The following is a 26,040-nucleotide window of genomic DNA, read 5'->3' as shown; positions in this document are numbered from 1 at the left end:
CTTTTCCTGTGATAAAAAACCTCCTGTTTCGACCGCCAAACCTTTCAGGGGAGCATTTGCAACCGTTTGGCACCATTTCTGAGTCAATTGCCGAAAGTCGGAGTTTTGATGAAATTGTGACCCCGGGGCTTAGGGATTTTTTCAAAAAAATATTTTTCTTCTGGTTAAGTTGTCGAGGGCTGATTTCTTTTCCTGTGATAAAAAGCCTTCTCTTTCGACCGCCAAACCTTTCAGGGGAGCATTTGCAACCGTTTGGCACCATTTCTGAGTCAATTGCCGAAAGTCAGAGTTTTGATGAAATTCTGACCCCGGGGCGTAGGGATTTTTTCAAAAAAATATTTTTCTGCCGGTTAAGTTTTCGAGGGCTGATTTCTTTTCCTGTGATAAAAAACCTCCTGTTTCGACCGCCAAACCTTTCAAAGGAGCATTTGCAACCATTGGGCACAATTTGTGAGTCAACTGCCGAAAGTCAGATTTTTGATGAAATTCTGACCTCGGGGCTTAGAGATTTTTTCAAAAAAATATTTTTCTGCCGGTTAAGTTGTCAAGGGCTGATTTCTTTTCCTGTGATAAAAAAGCTCCTGTTTCGACCGCCAAACCTTTCAGGGGAGCATTTGCAACCGTTTGGCACCATTTCTGAGTCAATTGCCGAAAGTCAGATTTTTGATGAAATTCTGACCCCGGGGCTTAGGGATTTTTTTTAAAAAAAATTTTCTGCCGGTTAAGTTGTCGAGGGCTAATTTCTTATCCTGTGATAAAAAGCCTTCTCTTTCGACCGCCAAACCTTTCAGAGGAGCATTTGCAACCGTTTGGCACCAGTTTTGAGTCAATTGCCGAAAGTCAGAGTTTTGATGAAATTGTGACCCCGGGGCTTAGTGATTTTTTTTAAAAAAAAATTTTCTACCGGTTAAGTTGTCGAGGGCTGATTTCTTTTCCTGTGATAAAAAGCCTTCTCTTTCGACCGCCAAACCTTTCAGGGGAGCATTTGCAACCGTTTGGCAACAGTTTTGAGTCAACTGCCGAAAGTCAGAGTTTTGATGAAATTGTGACCCCGGGGCTTAGTGATTTTTTTTAAAAAAAAATTTTCTACCGGTTAAGTTGTCGAGGGCTGATACCTTTTCCTGTGATAAAAAACCTCCTGTTTCGACCGCCAAACCTTTCAGGGGAGCATTTGCAACCGTTTGGCACCAGTTTTGAGTCAACTGCCGAAAGTCAGAATTTTGATGAAATTGTGACCCCGGGGCTTAGGGATTTTTTCAAAAAAATATTTTTATTCTGGTTAAGTTGTCGAGGGCTGATTTCTTTTCCTGTAATAAAAAGCCTTCTCTTTCGACCGCCAAACCTTTCAGGGGAGCATTAGCAACCGTTTGGCACCATTTCTGAGTCAATTGCCGAACGTCAGATTTTTGATGAAATTGTGACCCCGGGGCTTAGGGTTTTTTTACAAAAAATATTTTTCTGTCGGTTAAGTTGTTGAGGGCTGATTTCTTTTCCTGTGATAAAAAACCTCCTGTTTCGACCGCCAAACCTTTTAGAGGAGCATTTGCAACCATTGGGCACCATTTCTGAGCCATCTGCCGAAAGTCAGAATTTTGATGAAATTGTGACCCCGGGGCGTAGGGATTTTTTCAAAAAAATATTTTTCTGCCGGTTAAGTTGTCGAGGGCTGATTTCTTTTCCTGTGATAAAAAGCCTTCTCTTTCGACCGCCAAACCTTTCAGGGGAGCATTTGCAACCGTTTGGCACCAGTTTTGAGTCAATTGCCGAAAGTCAGAGTTTTGATGAAATTCTGACCCCGGGGTTTAGGGATTTTTTTTTAAAAAAATTTTCTACCGGTTAAGTTGTCAAGGGCTGATTTCTTTTCCTGTGATAAAAAGCCTTCTCTTTCGACCGCCAAACCTTTCAGGGGAGCATTTGCAACCGTTTGGCACCATTTCCGAGTCAATTGCCGAAAGTCAGATTTTTGATGAAATTCTGACCCCGGGGCTTAGTGATTTTTTTTTAAAAAAAAATTTCTGCCGGTTAAGTTCTCGAGGGCTGATTTCTTATCTTGTGATAAAAAACCTTCTTTTTCGACCACCAAACCTTTCAGAGGAGCATTAGCAACCGTTTGGCACCATTTCTGAGTCAATTGCCGAAAGTCAGATTTTTGATGAAATGGTGACCCCGGGGCTTAGGGATTTTTTCAAAAAAACATTTCTCTGCCGTTTAAGTTGTTGAGGACTGATTTCTTTTCCTGTGATAAAAAACCTCCTGTTTCGACCGCCAAACCTTTCAGAGGAGCATTTGCAACCATTGGGCACCATTTCTGAGTCAATTGCCGAAAGTCAGATTTTTGACGAAATTCTGACCCCGGGGAGTAGGGATTTTTTCAAAAAAATATTTTTCTGCCGGTTAAGTTGTTGAGGGCTGATTTCTTTTCCTGTGATATAAAACATCCTGTTTCGACTGCCAAACCTTTCAGGGGAGCATTTGCAACCGTTTGGCACCAGTTTTGAGTCAATTGCCGAAGGTCAGAATTTTGATGAAATTCTGACCCCGGGGCGTAGTGATTTTTTCAAAAAAATATTTTTCTGCCGGTTAAGTTGTTGAGGGCTGATTTCTTTTCCTGTGATAAAAAACCTCCTGTTTCGACCGCCAAACCTTTCAGGGGAGCATTTGCAACCGTTTGGCACCAGTTTTGAGTCAATTGCCGAAAGTCTGAGTTTTGATGAAATTCCCACCCCGGGGCTTAGTGATTTTTTTTTAAAAAAAAATTCTGCTGGTTAAGTTGTCGAGGGCTGATTTCTTATCCTGTGATAAAAAGCCTTCTTTTTCGACCGCCAAACCTTTCAGGGGAGCATTTGCAACCGTTTGGCAACAGTTTTGAGTCAACTGCCGAAAGTCAGAGTTTTGATGAAATTGTGACCCCGGGGCTTAGTGATTTTTTTAAAAAAAAAAATTTCTACCGGTTAAGTTGTCGAGGGCTGATACCTTTTCCTGTGATAAAAAACCTCCTGTTTCGACCGCCAAACCTTTCAGGGGAGCATTTGCAACCGTTTGGCACCAGTTTTGAGTCAACTGCCGAAAGTCAGAATTTTGATGAAATTGTGACCCCGGGGCTTAGGGATTTTTTCAAAAAAATATTTTTATTCTGGTTAAGTTGTCGAGGGCTGATTTCTTTTCCTGTAATAAAAAGCCTTCTCTTTCGACCGCCAAACCTTTCAGGGGAGCATTAGCAACCGTTTGGCACCATTTCTGAGTCAATTGCCGAACGTCAGATTTTTGATGAAATTGTGACCCCGGGGCTTAGGGTTTTTTTACAAAAAATATTTTTCTGTCGGTTAAGTTGTTGAGGGCTGATTTCTTTTCCTGTGATAAAAAACCTCCTGTTTCGACCGCCAAACCTTTTAGAGGAGCATTTGCAACCATTGGGCACCATTTCTGAGCCATCTGCCGAAAGTCAGAATTTTGATGAAATTGTGACCCCGGGGCGTAGGGATTTTTTCAAAAAAATATTTTTCTGCCGGTTAAGTTGTCGAGGGCTGATTTCTTTTCCTGTGATAAAAAGCCTTCTCTTTCGACCGCCAAACCTTTCAGGGGAGCATTTGCAACCGTTTGGCACCAGTTTTGAGTCAATTGCCGAAAGTCAGAGTTTTGATGAAATTCTGACCCCGGGGTTTAGGGATTTTTTTAAAAAAAAATTTTCTACCGGTTAAGTTGTCAAGGGCTGATTTCTTTTCCTGTGATAAAAAGCCTTCTCTTTCGACCGCCAAACCTTTCAGGGGAGCATTTGCAACCGTTTGGCACCATTTCCGAGTCAATTGCCGAAAGTCAGATTTTTGATGAAATTCTGACCCCGGGGCTTAGTGATTTTTTTTTAAAAAAAAATTTCTGCCGGTTAAGTTCTCGAGGGCTGATTTCTTATCTTGTGATAAAAAACCTTCTTTTTCGACCACCAAACCTTTCAGAGGAGCATTAGCAACCGTTTGGCACCATTTCTGAGTCAATTGCCGAAAGTCAGATTTTTGATGAAATGGTGACCCCGGGGCTTAGGGATTTTTTCAAAAAAACATTTCTCTGCCGTTTAAGTTGTTGAGGACTGATTTCTTTTCCTGTGATAAAAAACCTCCTGTTTCGACCGCCAAACCTTTCAGAGGAGCATTTGCAACCATTGGGCACCATTTCTGAGTCAATTGCCGAAAGTCAGATTTTTGACGAAATTCTGACCCCGGGGAGTAGGGATTTTTTCAAAAAAATATTTTTCTGCCGGTTAAGTTGTTGAGGGCTGATTTCTTTTCCTGTGATATAAAACATCCTGTTTCGACTGCCAAACCTTTCAGGGGAGCATTTGCAACCGTTTGGCACCAGTTTTGAGTCAATTGCCGAAGGTCAGAATTTTGATGAAATTCTGACCCCGGGGCGTAGTGATTTTTTCAAAAAAATATTTTTCTGCCGGTTAAGTTGTTGAGGGCTGATTTCTTTTCCTGTGATAAAAAACCTCCTGTTTCGACCGCCAAACCTTTCAGGGGAGCATTTGCAACCGTTTGGCACCAGTTTTGAGTCAATTGCCGAAAGTCTGAGTTTTGATGAAATTCCCACCCCGGGGCTTAGTGATTTTTTTTTTAAAAAAAATTCTGCTGGTTAAGTTGTCGAGGGCTGATTTCTTATCCTGTGATAAAAAGCCTTCTTTTTCGACCGCCAAACTTTTCAGAGGAGCATTAGCAACCGTTTGGCACCATTTCTGAGTCAATTGCCGAACGTCAGATTTTTGATGAAATTGTGACCCCGGGGCGTAGGGATTTTTTCAAAAAAATATTTTTCTTCTGGTTAAGTTGTCGAGGGTTGCTTTCTTTTCCTGTAATAAAAAGCCTTCTCTTTCGACCGCCAAACCTTTCAGGGGAGCATTAGCAACCGTTTGGCACCATTTCTGAGTCAATTGCCGAACGTCAGATTTTTGATGAAATTGTGACCCCGGGGCGTAGGGATTTTTTAAAAAAAATATTTTTCTGCCGGTTAAGTTGTTGAGGGCTGATTTCTTTTCCTGTGATAAAAAACCTCCTGTTTCGACCGCCAAACCTTTCAGGGGAGCATTTGCAACCGTTTGGCACCAGTTTTGAGTCAATTGCCGAAGGTCAGAATTTTGATGAAATTCTGACCCCGGGGCGTAGTGATTTTTTCAAAAAAATATTTTTCTGCCGGTTAAGTTGTTGAGGGCTGATTTCTTTTCCTGTGATAAAAACCTCCTGTTTCGACCGCCAAACCATTCAGGGGAGCATTTGCAACCGTTTGGCACCAGTTTTGAGTCAATTGCCGAAAGTCTGAGTTTTGATGAAATTCCCACCCCGGGGCTTAGTGATTTTTTTTTTTAAAAAAATTTCTGCCGGTTAAGTTGTCGAGGGCTGATTTCTTTTCCTGTGATAAAAAACCTCCTGTTTCGACCGCCAAACCTTTCAGGGGAGCATTAGCAACCGTTTGGCACCATTTCTGAGTCAATTGCCGAAAGTCAGAGATTTGATGAAATTGTGACCCCGGGGCTTAGTGATTTTTTCAAAAAAATATTTTTCTGTCGGTTAAGTTGTTGAGGGCTGATTTCTTTTCCTGTAATAAAAAGCCTTCTCTTTCGACCGCCAAACCTTTCAGGGGAGCATTAGCAACCGTTTGGCACCATTTCTGAGTCAATTGCCGAAAGTCAGATTTTTGATGAAATTGTAACCCCGGGGCTTAGGGATTTTTTTAAAAAAATATTTCTCTGCCGGTTAAGTTGTCGAGGGCTGATTTCTTTTCCTGTAATAAAAAGCCTTCTCTTTCGACCGCCAAACCTTTCAGGGGAGCATTAGCAACCGTTTGGCACCATTTCTGAGTCAATTGCCGAACGTCAGATTATTGATGAAAATGTGACCCCGGGGTTAGGGATTTTTTCAAAAAAATATTTTTCTGCCGGTTAAGTTGTTGAGGGCTGATTTCTTTTCCTGTGATAAAAAACCTCCTGTTTCGACCGCCAAACCTTTCAGGGGAGCATTTGCGACCGTATGGAACCAGTTTTGAGTCAATTGCCGAAAGTCTGAGTTTTGATGAAATTCCCACCCCGGGGCTTAGTGATTTTTTTTTTAAAAAAAAAAAAATTCTGCCGGTTAAGTTGTCGAGGGCTGATTTCTTATTCTGTGATAAAAAGCCTTCTCTTTCGACCGCCAAACCTTTCAGGGGAGCATTAGCAACCGTTTGGCACCATTTCTGAGTCAATTGCCGAAAGTCAGATTTTTGATGAAATTGTGACCCCGGGGCTTAGGGATTTCTTCAAAAAAATATTTTTCTGCCGATTAAGTTGTTGAGGGCTGATTTCTTTTCCTGTGATAAAAAACCTCCTGTTTCGACCGCCAAACCTTTCAGGGGAGCATTTGCAACCGTTTGGCACCATTTCTGAGTCAATTGCCGAAAGTCGGAGTTTTGATGAAATTGTGACCCCGGGGCTTAGGGATTTTTTCAAAAAAATATTTTTCTTCTGGTCAAGTTGTCGAGGGCTGATTTCTTTTCCTGTAATAAAAAGCCTTCTCTTTCGACCGCCAAACCTTTCAGGGGAGCATTAGCAACCGTTTAACACCATTTCAGAGTCATTTGCCGAAAGTCAGAGTTTTGATGAAATTGTGACCCCGGGGCTTAGGGATTTTTTCAAAAAAAAATTTTCTGCCGGTTAAGTTGTTGAGGGCTGATTTCTTTTCCTGTGATAAAAAACCTCCTGTTTCGACCGCCAAACCTTTCAGGGGAGCATTAGCAACCGTTTGGCACCATTTCTGAGTCAATTGCCGAACGTCAGATTTTTGATGAAATTGTGACCCCGGGGCTTAGGGTTTTTTTACAAAAAATATTTTTCTGTCGGTTAAGTTGTTGAGGGCTGATTTCTTTTCCTGTGATAAAAAACCTCCTGTTTCGACCGCCAAACCTTTCAGAGGAGCATTTGCAACCGTTTGGCTCCATTTCTGAGTCAATTGCCGAACGTCAGATTTTTGATGAAATTGTGTCCCCGGGGCGTAGGGATTTTTTTCAAAAAAATATTTTTCTGCCGGTTAAGTTGTTGAGGGCTGATTTCTTTTCCTGTGGTAAAAAACCTCCTGTTTCGACCGCCAAACCTTTCAGGGGCGCATTTGCAACCGTTTGGCACCAGTTTTGAGTCAATTGCCGAAAGTCAGAGTTTTGATGAAATTCTGACCCCGGGGCTTAGTGATTTTTTTTTTAAAAAAAATTTCTGCCGGTTAAGTTGTCGAGGTCTGATTTCTTTTCCTGTGATAAAAAACCTCCTGTTTCGACCGCCAAACCTTTCAGAGGAGTATTTGCAACCATTGGGCACCATTTCTGAGTCAACTGCCGAAAGTCAGAGTTTTGATGAAATTCTGACCCCGGGGCTTAGGGATTTTTTTCAAAAAAATATTTTTCTTCTGGTTAAGTTGTCGAGGGCTGATTTCTTTTCCTGTAATAAAAAGCCTTCTCTTTCGACCGCCAAACCTTTCAGGGCAGCATTTGCAACCGTTTGGCACCAGTTTTGAGTCAATTGCCGAAAGTCAGAGTTTTGATGAAATTCTGACCCCGGGGCCTAGGGATATTTTCAAAAAAATATTTTTCTGCCGGTTAAGTTGTTGAGGGCTGATTTTTTTTCCTGTGATAAAAAACCTCCTGTTTCGACCGCCAAACCTTTCAGGGGAGCATTTGCAACCGTTTGGAACCAGTTTTGAGTCAATTGCCGAAAGTCTGAGTTTTGATGAAATTCCCACCCCGGGGCTTAGTGATTTTTTTTTTAAAAAAAATTTCTGCCGGTTAAGTTGTCGAGGGCTGATTTCTTATCCTGTGATAAAAAGCCTTCTCTTTCGACCACCAAACCTTTCAGGGGAGCATTAGCAACAGTTTGGCACCATTTCTGAGTCAATTGCCGAAAATAAGAGTTTTGATGAAATTCTGACCCCGGGGCTTAGGTATTTTTTCAAAAAAATATTTTTCTTCTGGTTAAGTTGTCGAGGGCTGATTTCTTTTCCTGTAATAAAAAGCCTTCTCTTTCGACCGCCAAACATTTCAGGGGAGCATGAGCAACCGTTTGGCACCATTTCTGAGTCAATTGCCGAACGTCAGATTTTTGATGAAAATGTGACCCCGGGGCTTAGGGTTTTTTTACAAAAAATATTTTTCTGTCGGTTAAGTTGTTGAGGGCTGATTTCTTTCCCTGTGATAAAAAACCTCCTGTTTCGACCGCCAAACCTTTCAGAGGAGCATTTGCAACCATTGGGCACCATTTCTGAGTCAACTGCCGAAAGTCAGAGTTTTGATGAAATTGTGACCCCGGGGCGTAGGGATTTTTTCAAAAAAATATTTTTCTCCCGGTTAAGTTGTTGAGGGCTGATTTCTTTTCCTGTGATAAAAAACCTCCTGTTTCGACCGCCAAACCTTTCAGGGGAGCATTTGCAACCGTTTGGCACCAGTTTTGAGTCAATTGCCGAAAGTCAGAGATTTGATGAAATTCTGACCCCGGGGCGTAGTGATTTTTTCAAAAAAAATTTTTTCTGCCGGTTAAGTTGTTGAGGGCTGATTTTTTTCCCTGTGATAAAAAGCGTTCTTTTTCGACCGCCAAACCTTTCAGGGGAGCATTTGCAACCGTTTGGCACCATTTCTGAGTCAATTGCCGAAAGTCAGATTTTTGATGAAATGGTGACCCCGGGGCTTAGGGATTTTTTTTTAAAAAAAATTTTTCTGCCGGTTTAGTTGTCGAGGGCTGATTTCTTTTCCTGTGATAAAAAACCTCCTGTTTCGACCGCCAAACCTTTCAGGGGAGTATTTGCAACCGTTTGGTACCATTTCTGAGTCAATTGCCGAAAGTCAGAGTTTTCATGAAATTGTGACCCCGGGGCTTAGGGATTTTTTCAAAAAAATATTTTTCTGCTGGTTAAGTTGTTGAGGGTTGATTTCTTTTCCTGTGATAAAAAACCTCCTGTTTCGACCGCCAAACCTTTCAGGGGAGCATTTGCAACCGTTTGGCACCATTTCTGAGTCAACTGCCGAAAGTCAGAGTTTTGATGAAATTCTGACCCCGGGGCTTAGGGATTTTTTCAAAAAAATATTTCTCTGCCGTTTAAGTTGTTGAGGGCTGATTTCTTTTCCTGTGGTAAAAAACCTCCTGTTTCGACCGCCAAACCTTTCAGGGGCGCATTTGCAACCGTTTGGCACCAGTTTTGAGTCAATTGCCGAAAGTCAGAGTTTTGATGAAATTCTGACCCCGGGGCTTAGTGATTTTTTTTTAAAAAAAATTTCTGCCGGTTAAGTTGTCGAGGGCTGATTTCTTTTCCTGTGATAAAAAAACCTCCTGTTTCGACCGCCAAACCCTTCAGAGGAGTATTTGCAACCATTGGGCACCATTTCTGAGTCAACTGCCGAAAGTCAGATTTTTGATGAAATTGTGACCCCGGGGCTTAGGGATTTTTTCAAAAAAATATTTTTCTGCCGGTTAAGTTGTCGAGGGCTGATTTCTTTTCCTGTGATAAAAAAGCTCCTGTTTCGACCGCCAAACCTTTCAGGGGAGCATTTGCAACCGTTTGGCACCATTTCTGAGTCAATTGCCGAAAGTCAGAGTTTTGATGAAATTGTGACCCCGGGGCTTAGGGATTTTTTCAAAAAAATATTTTTCTCCCGGTTAAGTTGTTGAGGGCTGATTTCTTTTCCTGTAATAAAAAGCCTTCTCTTTCGACCGCCAAACCTTTCAGGGGAGCATTAGCAACCGTTTGGCACCATTTCTGAGTCAATTGCTGAAAGTCAGAGTTTTGATGAAATTGTGACCCCGGGGCTTAGGGATTTCTTCAAAAAAATATTTTTCTGCCGTTTAAGTTGTCGAGGACTGATTTCTTTTCCTGTGATAAAAAAGCTCCTGTTTCGACCGCTAAACCTTTCAGGGGAGCACTTGCAACTGTTTGGCACCATTTCTGAGTCAATTGCCGAAAGTCAGATTTTTGATGAAATTCTGACCCCGGGGCTTAGGGATTTTTTTTTAAAAAAAAATTTCTACCGGTTAAGTTGTCGAGGGCTGATTTCTTTTCCTGTGATAAAAAACCTCCTGTTTCGACCGCCAAACCTTTCAAAGGAGCATTTGCAACCATTGGGCACAATTTGTGAGTCAACTGCCGAAAGTCAGAGTTTTGATGAAATTCTGACCCCGGGGCTTAGGGATTTTTTCAAAAAAATATTTTTCTGCCGGTTAAGTTGTCGAGGGCTGATTTCTTTTCCTGTGATAAAAAAGCTCCTGTTTCGACCGCCAAACCTTTCAGAGGAGCATTTGCAACCATTGGGCACCATTTCTGAGTCAACTGCCGAAAGTCAGAGTTTTGATGAAATTGTGACCCCGGGGCGTAGGGATTTTTTCAAAAAAATATTTTTCTGCCGGTTAAGTTGTTGAGGGCTGATTTCTTTTCCTGTGATAAAAAACCTCCTGTTTCGACCGCCAAACCTTTCAGGGGAGCATTAGCAACCGTTTGGCACCATTTCTGAGTCTATTGCCGAAAGTCAGATTTTTGATGAAATTGTGACCCCGGGGCTTAGGGTTTTTTTACAAAAAAAATTTTTCTACCGGATAAGTTGTCGAGGGCTGATTTCTTTTCCTGTGATAAAAAGCCTTCTCTTTCGACCGCCAAACCTTTCAGGGGAGCATTTGCAACCGTTTGGCAACATTTCTGAGTCAATTGCCGAAAGTGAGATTTTTGATGAAATTGTAACCCCGGGCCTTAGGGATTTTTTTTTTTAAAAAAAACTCTGCCGGTTTAGTTGTCGAGGGCTGATTTCTTTTCCTGTGATAAAAAACCTCCTGTTTCGACAGCCAAACCTTTCAAAGGAGCATTTGCAACCATTGGGCACAATTTGTGAGTCAACTGCCGAAAGTCAGATTTTTGATGAAATTCTGACCCGGGGGCTTAGGGATTTTTTCAAAAAAATATTTTTCTGCCGGTTAAGTTGTCGAGGGCTGATTTATTATCCTGTGATAAAAAGCCTTCTCTTTCGACCGCCAAACCCTTCAGAGGAGCATCTGCAACCGTTTGGCACCAGTTTTGAGTCAATTGCCGAAAGTGAGATTTTTGATGAAATTGTGACCCCGGGGCTTAGGGATTTTTTCAAAAAAAAAAATTTCTGCCGGTTAAGTTGTCGAGGGCTGATTTCTTTTCCTGTGATAAAAAACCTCCTGTTTTGACCGCCAAACCTTTCAGGGGAGCATTAGCAACCGTTTGGCACCATTTCTGAGTCAATTGCCGAAAGTCAGAGTTTTGATGAAATTGTGACCCCGGGGCTTAGGGATTTTTTCAAAAAAACATTTCTCTGCCGTTTAAGTTGTCGAGGACTGATTTCTTTTCCTGTGATAAAAAGCCTTCTCTTTCGACCGCCAAACCTTTCAGGGGAGCATTTGCAACCGTTTGGCACCATTTCTGAGTCAATTGCCGAACGTCAGATTTTTGATGAAATTGGGACCCCGGGGCTTAGGGATTTTTTCAAAAAAGTATTTTTCTGCCGGTTAAGTTGTTGAGGGCTGATGTCTTTTCCTGTGATAAAAAACCTCCTGTTTCGACCGCCAAACCTTTCAGAGGAGCATTTGCAACCGTTTGGCACCAGTTTTGAGTCAATTGCCGAAAGTCAGAGTTTTGATGAAATTGTGACCCCGGGGCTTAGGGATTTTTTTAAAAAAAAAAATTTTCTACCGGTTAAGTTGTTGAGGGCTGATTTCTTATCCTGTGATAAAAAGCCTTCTCTTTCGACCGCCAAACCTTTCAGGGGAGCATTTGCAACCGTTTGGCACCATTTCTGAGTCAATTGCCGAAAGTCAGAGTTTTGATGAAATTGTGACCCCGGGGCTTAGGGTTTTTTTACAAAAAATATTTTTCTGTCGGTTAAGTTGTTGAGGGCTGATTTCTTTTCCTGTGATAAAAAACCTCCTGTTTCGACCGCCAAACCTTTCAGAGGAGCATTTGCAACCATTGGGCACCATTTCTGAGTCAACTGCCGAAAGTCAGAGTTTTGATGAAATTGTGACCCCGGGGCGTAGGGATTTTTTCAAAAAAATATTTTTCTGCTGGTTAAGTTGTTGAGGGCTGATTTCTTTTCCTGTGATAAAAAACCTCCTGTTTCGACCGCCAAACCTTTCAGGGGAGCATTAGCAACCGTTTGGCACCAGTTTTGAGTCAATTGCCGAAAGTCCGAGTTTTGATGAAATTCTGACCCCGGGGCTTAGTGATTTTTTTTTAAAAAAAAATTCTGCCGGTTAAGTTGTCGAGGGCTGATTTCTTATCTTGTGATAAAAAGCCTTCTTTTTCGACCGCCAAACCTTTCAGAGGAGCATTAGCAACCGTTTGACACCATTTCTGAGTCAATTGCCAAAAGTCAGATTTTTCATGAAATGGTGACCCCGGGGCTTAGGGATTTTTTCAAAAAAACATTTCTCTGCCGTTTAAGTTGTTGAGGGCTGATTTCTTTTCCTGTGATAAAAAACCTCCTGTTTCGACCGCCAAACCTTTCAGGGGAGCATTAGCAACCGTTTGGCACCATTTCTGAGTCAATTGCCGAACGTCAGATTTTTGATGAAATTCTGACCCCGGGGCTTAGGGATTTTTTTTTTAAAAAAAATTTCTACCGGTTAAGTTGTCGAGGGCTGATTTCTTTTCCTGTGATAAAAAACCTCCTGTTTCGACCGCCAAACCTTTCAAAGGAGCATTTGCAACCATTGGGCACAATTTGTGAGTCAACTGCCGAAAGTCAGAGTTTTGATGAAATTCTGACCCCGGGGCTTAGGGATTTTTTCAAAAAAATATTTTTCTGCCGGTTAAGTTGTCGAGGGCTGATTTCTTTTCCTGTGATAAAAAAGCTCCTGTTTCGACCGCCAAACCTTTCAGAGGAGCATTTGCAACCATTGGGCACCATTTCTGAGTCAACTGCCGAAAGTCAGAGTTTTGATGAAATTGTGACCCCGGGGCGTAGGGATTTTTTCAAAAAAATATTTTTCTGCCGGTTAAGTTGTTGAGGGCTGATTTCTTTTCCTGTGATAAAAAACCTCCTGTTTCGACCGCCAAACCTTTCAGGGGAGCATTAGCAACCGTTTGGCACCATTTCTGAGTCAATTGCCAAAAGTCAGATTTTTGATGAAATTGTGACCCCGGGGCTTAGGGTTTTTTTACAAAAAATATTTTTCTGTCGGTTAAGTTGTTGAGGGCTGATTTCTTTTCCTGTGATAAAAAACCTCCTGTTTCGACCGCCAAACCTTTCATGGGAGCATTTGCAACCGTTTGGCACCAGTTTTGAGTCAATTGCCGAAAGTCCGAGTTTTGATGAAATTCTGACCCCGGGGCTTAGTGATTTTTTTTAAAAAAAAAATTCTGCCGGTTAAGTTGTCGAGGGCTGATTTCTTATCTTGTGATAAAAAGCCTTCTTTTTCGACCGCCAAACCTTTCAGAGGAGCATTAGCAACCGTTTGGCACCATTTCTGAGTCAATTGCCAAAAGTCAGATTTTTCATGAAATGGTGACCCCGGGGCTTAGGGATTTTTTCAAAAAAACATTTCTCTGCCGTTTAAGTTGTTGAGGGCTGATTTCTTTTCCTGTGATAAAAAACCTCCTGTTTCGACCGCCAAACCTTTCAGGGGAGCATTAGCAACCGTTTGGCACCATTTCTGAGTCAATTGCCGAACGTCAGATTTTTGATGAAATTCTGACCCCGGGGCTTAGGGATTTTTTTTTTAAAAAAAATTTCTACCGGTTAAGTTGTCGAGGGCTGATTTCTTTTCCTGTGATAAAAAACCTCCTGTTTCGACCGCCAAACCTTTCAAAGGAGCATTTGCAACCATTGGGCACAATTTGTGAGTCAACTGCCGAAAGTCAGAGTTTTGATGAAATTCTGACCCCGGGGCTTAGGGATTTTTTCAAAAAAATATTTTTCTGCCGGTTAAGTTGTCGAGGGCTGATTTCTTTTCCTGTGATAAAAAAGCTCCTGTTTCGACCGCCAAACCTTTCAGAGGAGCATTTGCAACCATTGGGCACCATTTCTGAGTCAACTGCCGAAAGTCAGAGTTTTGATGAAATTGTGACCCCGGGGCGTAGGGATTTTTTCAAAAAAATATTTTTCTGCCGGTTAAGTTGTTGAGGGCTGATTTCTTTTCCTGTGATAAAAAACCTCCTGTTTCGACCGCCAAACCTTTCAGGGGAGCATTAGCAACCGTTTGGCACCATTTCTGAGTCTATTGCCGAAAGTCAGATTTTTGATGAAATTGTGACCCCGGGGCTTAGGGTTTTTTTACAAAAAAATTTTTTCTACCGGATAAGTTGTCGAGGGCTGATTTCTTTTCCTGTGATAAAAAGCCTTCTCTTTCGACCGCCAAACCTTTCAGGGGAGCATTTGCAACCGTTTGGCAACATTTCTGAGTCAATTGCCGAAAGTGAGATTTTTGATGAAATTGTGACCCCGGGCCTTAGGGATTTTTTTTTTTAAAAAAAACTCTGCCGGTTTAGTTGTCGAGGGCTGATTTCTTTTCCTGTGATAAAAAACCTCCTGTTTCGACCGCCAAACCTTTCAAAGGAGCATTTGCAACCATTGGGCACAATTTGTGAGTCAACTGCCGAAAGTCAGATTTTTGATGAAATTCTGACCCGGGGGCTTAGGGATTTTTTCAAAAAAATATTTTTCTGCCGGTTAAGTTGTCGAGGGCTGATTTATTATCCTGTGATAAAAAGCCTTCTCTTTCGACCGCCAAACCCTTCAGAGGAGCATCTGCAACCGTTTGGCACCAGTTTTGAGTCAATTGCCGAAAGTGAGATTTTTGATGAAATTGTGACCCCGGGGCTTAGGGATTTTTTCAAAAAAAAAAATTTCTGCCGGTTAAGTTGTCGAGGGCTGATTTCTTTTCCTGTGATAAAAAACCTCCTGTTTTGACCGCCAAACCTTTCAGGGGAGCATTAGCAACCATTTGGCACCATTTCTGAGTCAATTGCTGAAAGTCAGAGTTTTGATGAAATTGTGACCCCGGGGCTTAGGGATTTTTTCAAAAAAGTTTTTTTCTGCCGGTTAAGTTGTTGAGGGCTGATTTGTTTTCCTGTGATAAAAAGCCTTCTCTTTCGACCGACAAACCTTTGAGGGGAGCACTTGCAACCGTTTGGCACCATTTCTGAGTCAATTGCCGAAAGTCAGAGTTTTGATGAAATTGTGACCCCGGGGCTTAGGGATTTTTTCAAAAAAACATTTCTCTGCCGTTTAAGTTGTCGAGGACTGATTTCTTTTCCTGTGATAAAAAGCCTTCTCTTTCGACCGCCAAACCTTTCAGGGGAGCATTTGCAACCGTTTGGCACCATTTCTGAGTCAATTGCCGAACGTCAGATTTTTGATGAAATTGGGACCCCGGGGCTTAGGGATTTTTTCAAAAAAGTATTTTTCTGCCGGTTAAGTTGTTGAGGGCTGATGTCTTTTCCTGTGATAAAAAACCTCCTGTTTCGACCGCCAAACCTTTCAGAGGAGCATTTGCAACCGTTTGGCACCAGTTTTGAGTCAATTGCCGAAAGTCAGAGTTTTGATGAAATTGTGACCCCGGGGCTTAGGGATTTTTTTTTAAAAAAAAATTTCTACCGGTTAAGTTGTTGAGGGCTGATTTCTTATCCTGTGATAAAAAGCCTTCTCTTTCGACCGCCAAACCTTTCAGGGGAGCATTTGCAACCGTTTGGCACCATTTCTGAGTCAATTGCCGAAAGTCAGAGTTTTGATGAAATTGTGACCCCGGGGCTTAGGGTTTTTTTACAAAAAATATTTTTCTGTCGGTTAAGTTGTTGAGGGCTGATTTCTTTTCCTGTGATAAAAAACCTCCTGTTTCGACCGCCAAACCTTTCAGAGGAGCATTTGCAACCATTGGGCACCATTTCTGAGTCAACTGCCGAAAGTCAGAGTTTTGATGAAATTGTGACCCCGGGGCGTAGGGATTTTTTCAAAAAAATATTTTTCTGCTGGTTAAGTTGTTGAGGGCTGATTTCTTTTCCTGTGATAAAAAACCTCCTGTTTCGACCGCCAAACCTTTCAGGGGAGCATTAGCAACCGTTTGGCACCATTTCTGAGTCAATTGCCAAAAGTCAGATTTTTGATGAAATTGTGACCCCGGGGCTTAGGGTTTTTTTACAAAAAATATTTTTCTGTCGGTTAAGTTGTTGAGGGCTGATTTCTTTTCCTGTGATAAAAAACCTCCTGTTTCGACCGCCAAACCTTTCAGGGGAGCATTTGCAACCGTTTGGCACCAGTTTTGAGTCAATTGCCGAAAGTCCGAGTTTTGATGAAATTCTGACCCCGGGGCTTAGTGATTTTTTTTAAAAAAAAAATTCTGCCGGTTAAGTTGTCGAGGGCTGATTTCTTATCTTGTGATAAAAAGCCTTCTTTTTCGACCGCCAAACCTTTCAGAGGAGCATTAGCAACCGTTTGGCACCATTTCTGAGTCAATTGCCAAAAGTCAGATTTTTCATGAAATGGTGACCCCGGGGCTTAGGGATTTTTTCAAAAAAACATTTCTCTGCCGTTTAAGTTGTTGATGGCTGATTTCTTTTCCTGTGATAAAAAACCTCCTGTTTCGACCGCCAAACCTTTCAGGGGAGCATTAGCAACCGTTTGGCACCATTTCTGAGTCAATTGCCGAACGTCAGATTTTTGATGAAATTCTGACCCCGGGGCTTAGGGATTTTTTTTTTAAAAAAAATTTCTACCGGTTAAGTTGTCGAGGGCTGATTTCTTTTCCTGTGATAAAAAACCTCCTGTTTCGACCGCCAAACCTTTCAAAGGAGCATTTGCAACCATTGGGCACAATTTGTGAGTCAACTGCCGAAAGTCAGAGTTTTGATGAAATTCTGACCCCGGGGCTTAGGGATTTTTTCAAAAAAATATTTTTCTGCCGGTTAAGTTGTCGAGGGCTGATTTCTTTTCCTGTGATAAAAAAGCTCCTGTTTCGACCGCCAAACCTTTCAGAGGAGCATTTGCAACCATTGGGCACCATTTCTGAGTCAACTGCCGAAAGTCAGAGTTTTGATGAAATTGTGACCCCGGGGCGTAGGGATTTTTTCAAAAAAATATTTTTCTGCCGGTTAAGTTGTTGAGGGCTGATTTCTTTTCCTGTGATAAAAAACCTCCTGTTTCGACCGCCAAACCTTTCAAAGGAGCATTTGCAACCATTGGGCACAATTTGTGAGTCAACTGCCGAAAGTCAGATTTTTGATGAAATTCTGACCCGGGGGCTTAGGGATTTTTTCAAAAAAATATTTTTCTGCCGGTTAAGTTGTCGAGGGCTGATTTATTATCCTGTGATAAAAAGCCTTCTCTTTCGACCGCCAAACCCTTCAGAGGAGCATCTGCAACCGTTTGGCACCAGTTTTGAGTCAATTGCCGAAAGTGAGATTTTTGATGAAATTGTGACCCCGGGGCTTAGGGATTTTTTCAAAAAAAAAAATTTCTGCCGGTTAAGTTGTCGAGGGCTGATTTCTTTTCCTGTGATAAAAAACCTCCTGTTTTGACCGCCAAACCTTTCAGGGGAGCATTAGTAACCGTTTGGCACCATTTCTGAGTCAATTGCTGAAAGTCAGAGTTTTGATGAAATTGTGACCCCGGGGCTTAGGGATTTTTTCAAAAAAGTTTTTTTCTGCCGGTTAAGTTGTTGAGGGCTGATTTGTTTTCCTGTGATAAAAAGCCTTCTCTTTCGACCGACAAACCTTTGAGGGGAGCACTTGCAACCGTTTGGCACCATTTCTGAGTCAATTGCCGAAAGTCAGAGTTTTGATGAAATTGTGACCCCGGGGCTTAGGGATTTTTTCAAAAAAACATTTCTCTGCCGTTTAAGTTGTCGAGGACTGATTTCTTTTCCTGTGATAAAAAGCCTTCTCTTTCGACCGCCAAACCTTTCAGGGGAGCATTTGCAACCGTTTGGCACCATTTCTGAGTCAATTGCCGAACGTCAGATTTTTGATGAAATTGGGACCCCGGGGCTTAGGGATTTTTTCAAAAAAGTATTTTTCTGCCGGTTAAGTTGTTGAGGGCTGATGTCTTTTCCTGTGATAAAAAACCTCCTGTTTCGACCGCCAAACCTTTCAGAGGAGCATTTGCAACCGTTTGGCACCAGTTTTGAGTCAATTGCCGAAAGTCAGAGTTTTGATGAAATTGTGACCCCGGGGCTTAGGGATTTTTTTTAAAAAAAAAATTTCTACCGGTTAAGTTGTTGAGGGCTGATTTCTTATCCTGTGATAAAAAGCCTTCTCTTTCGACCGCCAAACCTTTCAGGGGAGCATTTGCAACCGTTTGGCACCATTTCTGAGTCAATTGCCGAAAGTCAGAGTTTTGATGAAATTGTGACCCCGGGGCTTAGGGTTTTTTTACAAAAAATATTTTTCTGTCGGTTAAGTTGTTGAGGGCTGATTTCTTTTCCTGTGATAAAAAACCTCCTGTTTCGACCGCCAAACCTTTCAGAGGAGCATTTGCAACCATTGGGCACCATTTCTGAGTCAACTGCCGAAAGTCAGAGTTTTGATGAAATTGTGACCCCGGGGCGTAGGGATTTTTTCAAAAAAATATTTTTCTGCTGGTTAAGTTGTTGAGGGCTGATTTCTTTTCCTGTGATAAAAAACCTCCTGTTTCGACCGCCAAACCTTTCAGGGGAGCATTAGCAACCGTTTGGCACCATTTCTGAGTCAATTGCCAAAAGTCAGATTTTTGATGAAATTGTGACCCCGGGGCTTAGGGTTTTTTTACAAAAAATATTTTTCTGTCGGTTAAGTTGTTGAGGGCTGATTTCTTTTCCTGTGATAAAAAACCTCCTGTTTCGACCGCCAAACCTTTCAGGGGAGCATTTGCAACCGTTTGGCACCAGTTTTGAGTCAATTGCCGAAAGTCCGAGTTTTGATGAAATTCTGAACCCGGGGCTTAGTGATTTTTTTTTAAAAAAAAATTCTGCCGGTTAAGTTGTCGAGGGCTGATTTCTTATCTTGTGATAAAAAGCCTTCTTTTTCGACCGCCAAACCTTTCAGAGGAGCATTAGCAACCGTTTGGCACCATTTCTGAGTCAATTGCCGAAAGTCAGATTTTTCATGAAATGGTGACCCCGGGGCTTAGGGATTTTTTCAAAAAAACATTTCTCTGCCGTTTAAGTTGTTGAGGGCTGATTTCTTTTCCTGTGATAAAAAACCTCCTGTTTCGACCGCCAAACCTTTCAGGGGAGCATTAGCAACCGTTTGGCACCATTTCTGAGTCAATTGCCGAACGTCAGATTTTTGATGAAATTCTGACCCCGGGGCTTAGGGATTTTTTCAAAAAAATATTTTTCTGCCGGTTAAGTTGTCAAGGGCTGATTTCTTTTCCTGTGATAAAAAGCCTTCTCTTTCGACCGCCAAACCTTTCAGGGGAGCATTTGCAACCGTTTGGCACCATTTCTGAGTCAATTGCCGAAAGTCAGAGTTTTGATGAAATTCTGACCCCGGGACTTAGGGATTTTTTCAAAAAAATATTTTTCTTCTGGTTAACTTGTCGAGGGCTGATTTCTTTTCCTGTAATAAAAAGCCTTCTCTTTCGACCGCCAAACCTTTCAGGGGAGCATTAGCAACCGTTTGGCACCATTTCTTAGTCAATTGCCGAACGTCAGATTTTTGATGAAATTTTGACCCCAGGGCGTAGGGATTTTTTCAAAAAAATATTTTTCTGCCGGTTAAGTTGTTGAGGGCTGATTTCTTTTCCTGTGATAAAAAACCTCCTGTTTCGACCGCCAAACCTTTCAGGGGAGCATTTGCAACCGTTTGGCACCATTTCTGAGTCAATTGCCGAAAGTCTGAGTTTTGATGAAATTGTGACCCCGGGGCTTAGTGATTTTTTTTTAAAAAAAAATTCTGCCGGTTAAGTTGTCGAGGGCTGATTTCTTAAACTGTGATAAAAAGCCTTCTTTTTCGACCGCCAAACTTTTCAGAGCAGCATTAGCAACCGTTTGGCACCATTTCTGAGTCAATTGCCGAAAGTCAGATTTTTGATGAAATGGTGACCCCGGGGCTTAGGGATTTTTTCAAAAAAATATTTTTCTGCCGGTTAAGTTGTTGAGGGCTGATTTCTTTTCCTGTGATAAAAAACCTCCTGTTTCGACCGCCAAACCTTTCAGAGGAGCATTTGCAACCATTGGGCACCATTTCTGAGTCAAATGCCGAAAGTCAGAGTTTTGATGAAATTGTGACCCCGGGGCTTAGGGATTTTTTCAAAAAAACATTTATCTGCCGGTTAAGTTGTCGAGGGTTGATTTCTTTTCCTGTGATAAAAAACCTCCTGTTTCGACCGCCAAACCTTTCAGGGCAGTATTTGCAACCGTTTGGCACCATTTCTGAGTCAATTGCCGAAAGTCAGAGTTTTGATGAAATTGTGACCCCGGGGCTTAGGGATTTTTTCAAAAAAACATTTATCTGCCGTTTAAGTTGTTGAGGACTGATTTCTTTTCCTGTGATAAAAAACCTCCTGTTTCGACCGCCAAACCTTTCAGAGGAGCATTTGCAACCATTGGGCACCATTTCTGAGTCAACTGCCGAAAGTCAGAATTTTGATGAAATTGTGACCCCGGGGCGTAGGGATTTTTTCAAAACAATATTTTTCTGCCGGTTAAGTTGTTGAGGGCTGATTTCTTTTCCTGTGATAAAAAGCCTTCTCTTTCGACCGCCAAACCTTTCAGGGGAGCATTTGCAACCGTTTGGCACCATTTCTGATTCAATTGCCGAAAGTCAGAGTTTTGATGAAATTCTGACCCCGGGGCTTAGGGATTTTTTCAAAAAAATATTTTTCTTCTGGTTAAGTTGTTGAGGGCTGATTTCTTTTCCTGTGATAAAAAACCTCCTGTTTCGACCGCCAAACCTTTCAGGGGACCATTTGCAACCGTTTGGCACCAGTTTTGAGTCAATTGCCGTAAGTCAGAGTTTTGATGAAATTCTGACCCCGGGGCGTAGTGATTTTTTCAAAAAAATATTTTTCTGCCGGTTAAGTTGTTGAGGGCTGATTTCTTTTCCTGTGATAAAAAACCTCCTGTTTCGACCGCCAAACCTTTCAGGGGAGCATTTGCAACCGTTTGGCACCAGTTTTGAGTCAATTGCCTAAAGTCAGATTTTTGATGAAATTCCCACCCCGGGGCTTAGTGATTTTTTTTAAAAAAAAAAATTTCTGCCGGTTAAGTTGTCGAGGACTGATTTCTTATCCTGTGATAAAAAGCCTTCTTTTTCGACCGCCAAACTTTTCAGAGCAGCATTAGCAACCGTTTGGCACCATTTCTGAGTCAATTGCCGAAAGTCAGATTTTTCATGAAATGGTGACCCCGGGGCTTAGGGATTTTTTTAAAAAAATTTTTTTCTGCCGGTTAAGTTGTCGAGGGCTGATTTCTTTTCCTGTGATAAAAAACCTCCTGTTTCGACCGCCAAACCTTTCATGGGAGCATTTGCAACCGTTTGGCACCAGTTTTGAGTCAATTGCCTTAAGTCAGAGTTTTGATGAAATTGTGACCCCGGGGCTTAGTGATTTTTTTTAAAAAAAATTTTTTCTGCCGGTTAAGTTGTCGAGGGTTGATTTCTTTTCCTGTGATAAAAAACCTCCTGTTTCGACCGCCAAACCTTTCAGGGCAGTATTTGCAACCGTTTGGCACCATTTCTGAGTCAATTGCCGAAAGTCAGAGTTTTGATGAAATTGTGACCCCGGGGCTTAGGGATTTTTTCAAAAAAACATTTATCTGCCGTTTAAGTTGTTGAGGACTGATTTCTTTTCCTGTGATAAAAAACCTCCTGTTTCGACCGCCAAACCTTTCAGAGGAGCATTTGCAACCATTGGGCACCATTTCTGAGTCAACTGCCGAAAGTCAGAATTTTGATGAAATTGTGACCCCGGGGCGTAGGGATTTTTTCAAAACAATATTTTTCTGCCGGTTAAGTTGTTGAGGGCTGATTTCTTTTCCTGTGATAAAAAACCTCCTGTTTCGACCGCCAAACCTTTCAGGGGAGCATTTGCAACCGTTTGGCACCAGTTTTGAGTCAATTGCCGAAAGTCAGAGTTTTGATGAAATTCTGACCCCGGGGCGTAGTGATTTTTTCAAAAAAATATTTTTCTGCCGGTTAAGTTGTTGAGGGCTGATTTCTTTTCCTGTGATAAAAAACCTCCTGTTTCGACCGCCAAACCTTTCAGGGGAGCATTTGCAACCGTTTGGCACCATTTCTGAGTCAATTGCCGAAAGTCTGAGTTTTGATGAAATTGTGACCCCGGGGCTTAGTGATTTTTTTAAAAAAAAAAATTCTGCCGGTTAAGTTGTCGAGGGCTGATTTCTTATCCTGTGATAAAAAGCCTTCTTTTTCGACCGCCAAACTTTTCTGAGCAGCATTAGCAACCGTTTGGCACCATTTCTGAGTCAATTGCCTTAAGTCAGAGTTTTGATGAAATTGTGACCCCGGGGCTTAGTGATTTTTTTTAAAAAAAAAATTTCTGCCGGTTAAGTTGTCGAGGGCTGATTTCTTTTCCTGTGATAAAAAACCTCCTGTTTCGACCGCCAAACCTTTCAGGGGAGTATTTGCAACCGTTTGGCACCATTTCTGAGTCAATTGCCGAAAGTCAGAGTTTTGATGAAATTGTGACCCCGGGGCTTAGGGATTTTTTCAAAAAAATATTTTTCTGCCGGTTAAGTTGTCGAGGACTGATTTCTTATCCTGTGATAAAAAGCCTTCTTTTTCGACCGCCAAACTTTTCAGAGCAGCATTAGCAACCGTTTGGCACCATTTCTGAGTCAATTGCCGAAAGTCAGATTTTTCATGAAATGGTGACCCCGGGGCTTAGGGATTTTTTTAAAAAAAATTTTTTCTGCCGGTTAAGTTGTCGAGGGCTGATTTCTTTTCCTGTGATAAAAAACCTCCTGTTTCGACCGCCAAACCTTTCATGGGAGCATTTGCAACCGTTTGGCACCAGTTTTGAGTCAATTGCCTTAAGTCAGAGTTTTGATGAAATTGTGACCCCGGGGCTTAGTGATTTTTTTAAAAAAAAATTTTTTCTGCCGGTTAAGTTGTCGAGGGTTGATTTCTTTTCCTGTGATAAAAAACCTCCTGTTTCGACCGCCAAACCTTTCAGGGCAGTATTTGCAACCGTTTGGCACCATTTCTGAGTCAATTGCCGAAAGTCAGAGTTTTGATGAAATTGTGACCCCGGGGCTTAGGGATTTTTTCAAAAAAATATTTTTCTGCTGGTTAAGTTGTCGAGGGCTGATTTCTTTTCCTGTAATAAAAAGCCTTCTCTTTCGATCGCCAAACCTTTCAGGGGAGCATTAGCAACCGTTTGGCACCATTTCTGAGTCAATTGCCGAAAGTCAGATTTTTGATGAAATTGTGACCCCGGGGCTTAGGGATTTCTTCAAAAAAATATTTTTCTGCCGGTTAAGTTGTTGACGGCTGATTTCTTTTCCTGTGATAAAAAACCTCCTGTTTCGACCGCCAAACCTTTCCGGGGAGCATTTGCAACCGTTTGGCACCAGTTTTGATTCAATTGCCGAAAGTCAGAGTTTTGATGAAATTGTGACCCCGGGGCTTAGTGATTTTTTTAAAAAAAAAATTCTGCCGGTTAAGTTGTCGAGGGCTGATTTCTTATCCTGTGATAAAAAGCCTTCTTTTTCGACCGCCAAACTTTTCTGAGCAGCATTAGCAACCGTTTGGCACCATTTCTGAGTCAATTGCCTTAAGTCAGAGTTTTGATGAAATTGTGACCCCGGGGCTTAGTGATTTTTTAAAAAAATTTTTTTTCTGCCGGTTAAGTTGTCGAGGGCTGATTTCTTTTCCTGTGATAAAAAACCTCCTGTTTCGACCGCCAAACCTTTCAGGGGAGTATTTGCAACCGTTTGGCACCATTTCTGAGTCAATTGCCGAAAGTCAGAGTTTTGATGAAATTGTGACCCCGGGGCTTAGGGATTTTTTCAAAAAAATATTTTTCTGCTGGTTAAGTTGTCGAGGGCTGATTTCTTTTCCTGTGATAAAAAGCCTTCTCTTTCGACCGCCAAACCTTTCAGGGGAGCATTTGCAACCGTTTGGCACCATTTCTGATTCAATTGCCGAAAGTCAGAGTTTTGATGAAATTCTGACCCCGGGGCTTAGGGATTTTTTCAAAAAAATATTTTTCTTCTGGTTAAGTTGTTGAGGGCTGATTTCTTTTCCTGTGATAAAAAACCTCCTGTTTCGACCGCCAAACCTTTCAGGGGACCATTTGCAACCGTTTGGCACCAGTTTTGAGTCAATTGCCGTAAGTCAGAGTTTTGATGAAATTCTGACCCCGGGGCGTAGTGATTTTTTCAAAAAAATATTTTTCTGCCGGTTAAGTTGTTGAGGGCTGATTTCTTTTCCTGTGATAAAAAACCTCCTGTTTCGACCGCCAAACCTTTCAGGGGAGCATTTGCAACCGTTTGGCACCAGTTTTGAGTCAATTGCCGAAAGTCAGATTTTTGATGAAATTCCCACCCCGGGGCTTAGTGATTTTTTTTTTAAAAAAAAATTCTGCCGGTTAAGTTGTCGAGGGCTGATTTCTTATCCTGTGATAAAAAGCCTTCTTTTTCGACCGCCAAACTTTTCAGAGCAGCATTAGCAACCGTTTGGCACCATTTCTGAGTCAATTGCCGAAAGTCAGATTTTTCATGAAATGGTGACCCCGGGGCTTAGGGATTTTTTTAAAAAAATTTTTTTCTGCCGGTTAAGTTGTCGAGGGCTGATTTCTTTTCCTGTGATAAAAAACCTCCTGTTTCGACCGCCAAACCTTTCATGGGAGCATTTGCAACCGTTTGGCACCAGTTTTGAGTCAATTGCCTTAAGTCAGAGTTTTGATGAAATTGTGACCCCGGGGCTTAGTGATTTTTTTTTAAAAAAATTTTTTCTGCCGGTTAAGTTGTCGAGGGTTGATTTCTTTTCCTGTGATAAAAAACCTCCTGTTTCGACCGCCAAACCTTTCAGGGCAGTATTTGCAACCGTTTGGCACCATTTCTGAGTCAATTGCCGAAAGTCAGAGTTTTGATGAAATTGTGACCCCGGGGCTTAGGGATTTTTTCAAAAAAATATTTTTCTGCTGGTTAAGTTGTCGAGGGCTGATTTCTTTTCCTGTAATAAAAAGCCTTCTCTTTCGATCGCCAAACCTTTCAGGGGAGCATTAGCAACCGTTTGGCACCATTTCTGAGTCAATTGCCGAAAGTCAGATTTTTGATGAAATTGTGACCCCGGGGCTTAGGGATTTCTTCAAAAAAATATTTTTCTGCCGGTTAAGTTGTTGACGGCTGATTTCTTTTCCTGTGATAAAAAACCTCCTGTTTCGACCGCCAAACCTTTCCGGGGAGCATTTGCAACCGTTTGGCACCAGTTTTGATTCAATTGCCGAAAGTCAGAGTTTTGATGAAATTGTGACCCCGGGGCTTAGGGATTTTTTTAAAAAAACAAATTTCTACCGGTTAAGTTGTCGAGGGCTGATTTCTTTTCCTGTGATAAAAAACCACCTGTTTCGACCGCCAAACCTTTCAGGGGAGCATTTGCAACCGTTTGGCACCAGTTTTGAGTCAATTGCCTTAAGTCAGAGTTTTGATGAAATTGTGACCCCGGGGCTTAGTGATTTTTTTTTAAAAAAAAATTTCTGCTGGTTAAGTTGTCGAGGGCTGATTTCTTTTCCTGTGATAAAAAACCTCCTGTTTCGACCGCCAAACCTTTCAGGGGAGTATTTGCAACCGTTTGGCACCATTTCTGAGTCAATTGCCGAAAGTCAGAGTTTTGATGAAATTGTGACCCAGGGGCTTAGGGATTTTTTCAAAAAAATATTTTTCTGCTGGTTAAGTTGTCGAGGGCTGATTTCTTTTCCTGTAATAAAAAGCCTTCTCTTTCGACCACCAAACCTTTCAGGGGAGCATTAGCAACCGTTTGGCACCATTTCTGAGTCAATTGCCGAACGTCAGATTTTTGATGAAATTGTGACCCCGGGGCTTAGGGATTTTTTCAAAAAAATATTTTTCTGCTGGTTAAGTTGTCGAGGGCTGATTTCTTT

This window comes from Podarcis melisellensis, assembly GCF_964234715.1.
Source record: "Podarcis melisellensis genome assembly, chromosome: 12".
In the NCBI taxonomy this organism is placed as follows: Eukaryota; Metazoa; Chordata; class Lepidosauria; order Squamata; family Lacertidae; genus Podarcis; species Podarcis melisellensis.
The sequence above is the reverse complement of the archived record's forward strand: the minus strand, read 5'-3'. Positions refer to the sequence as shown.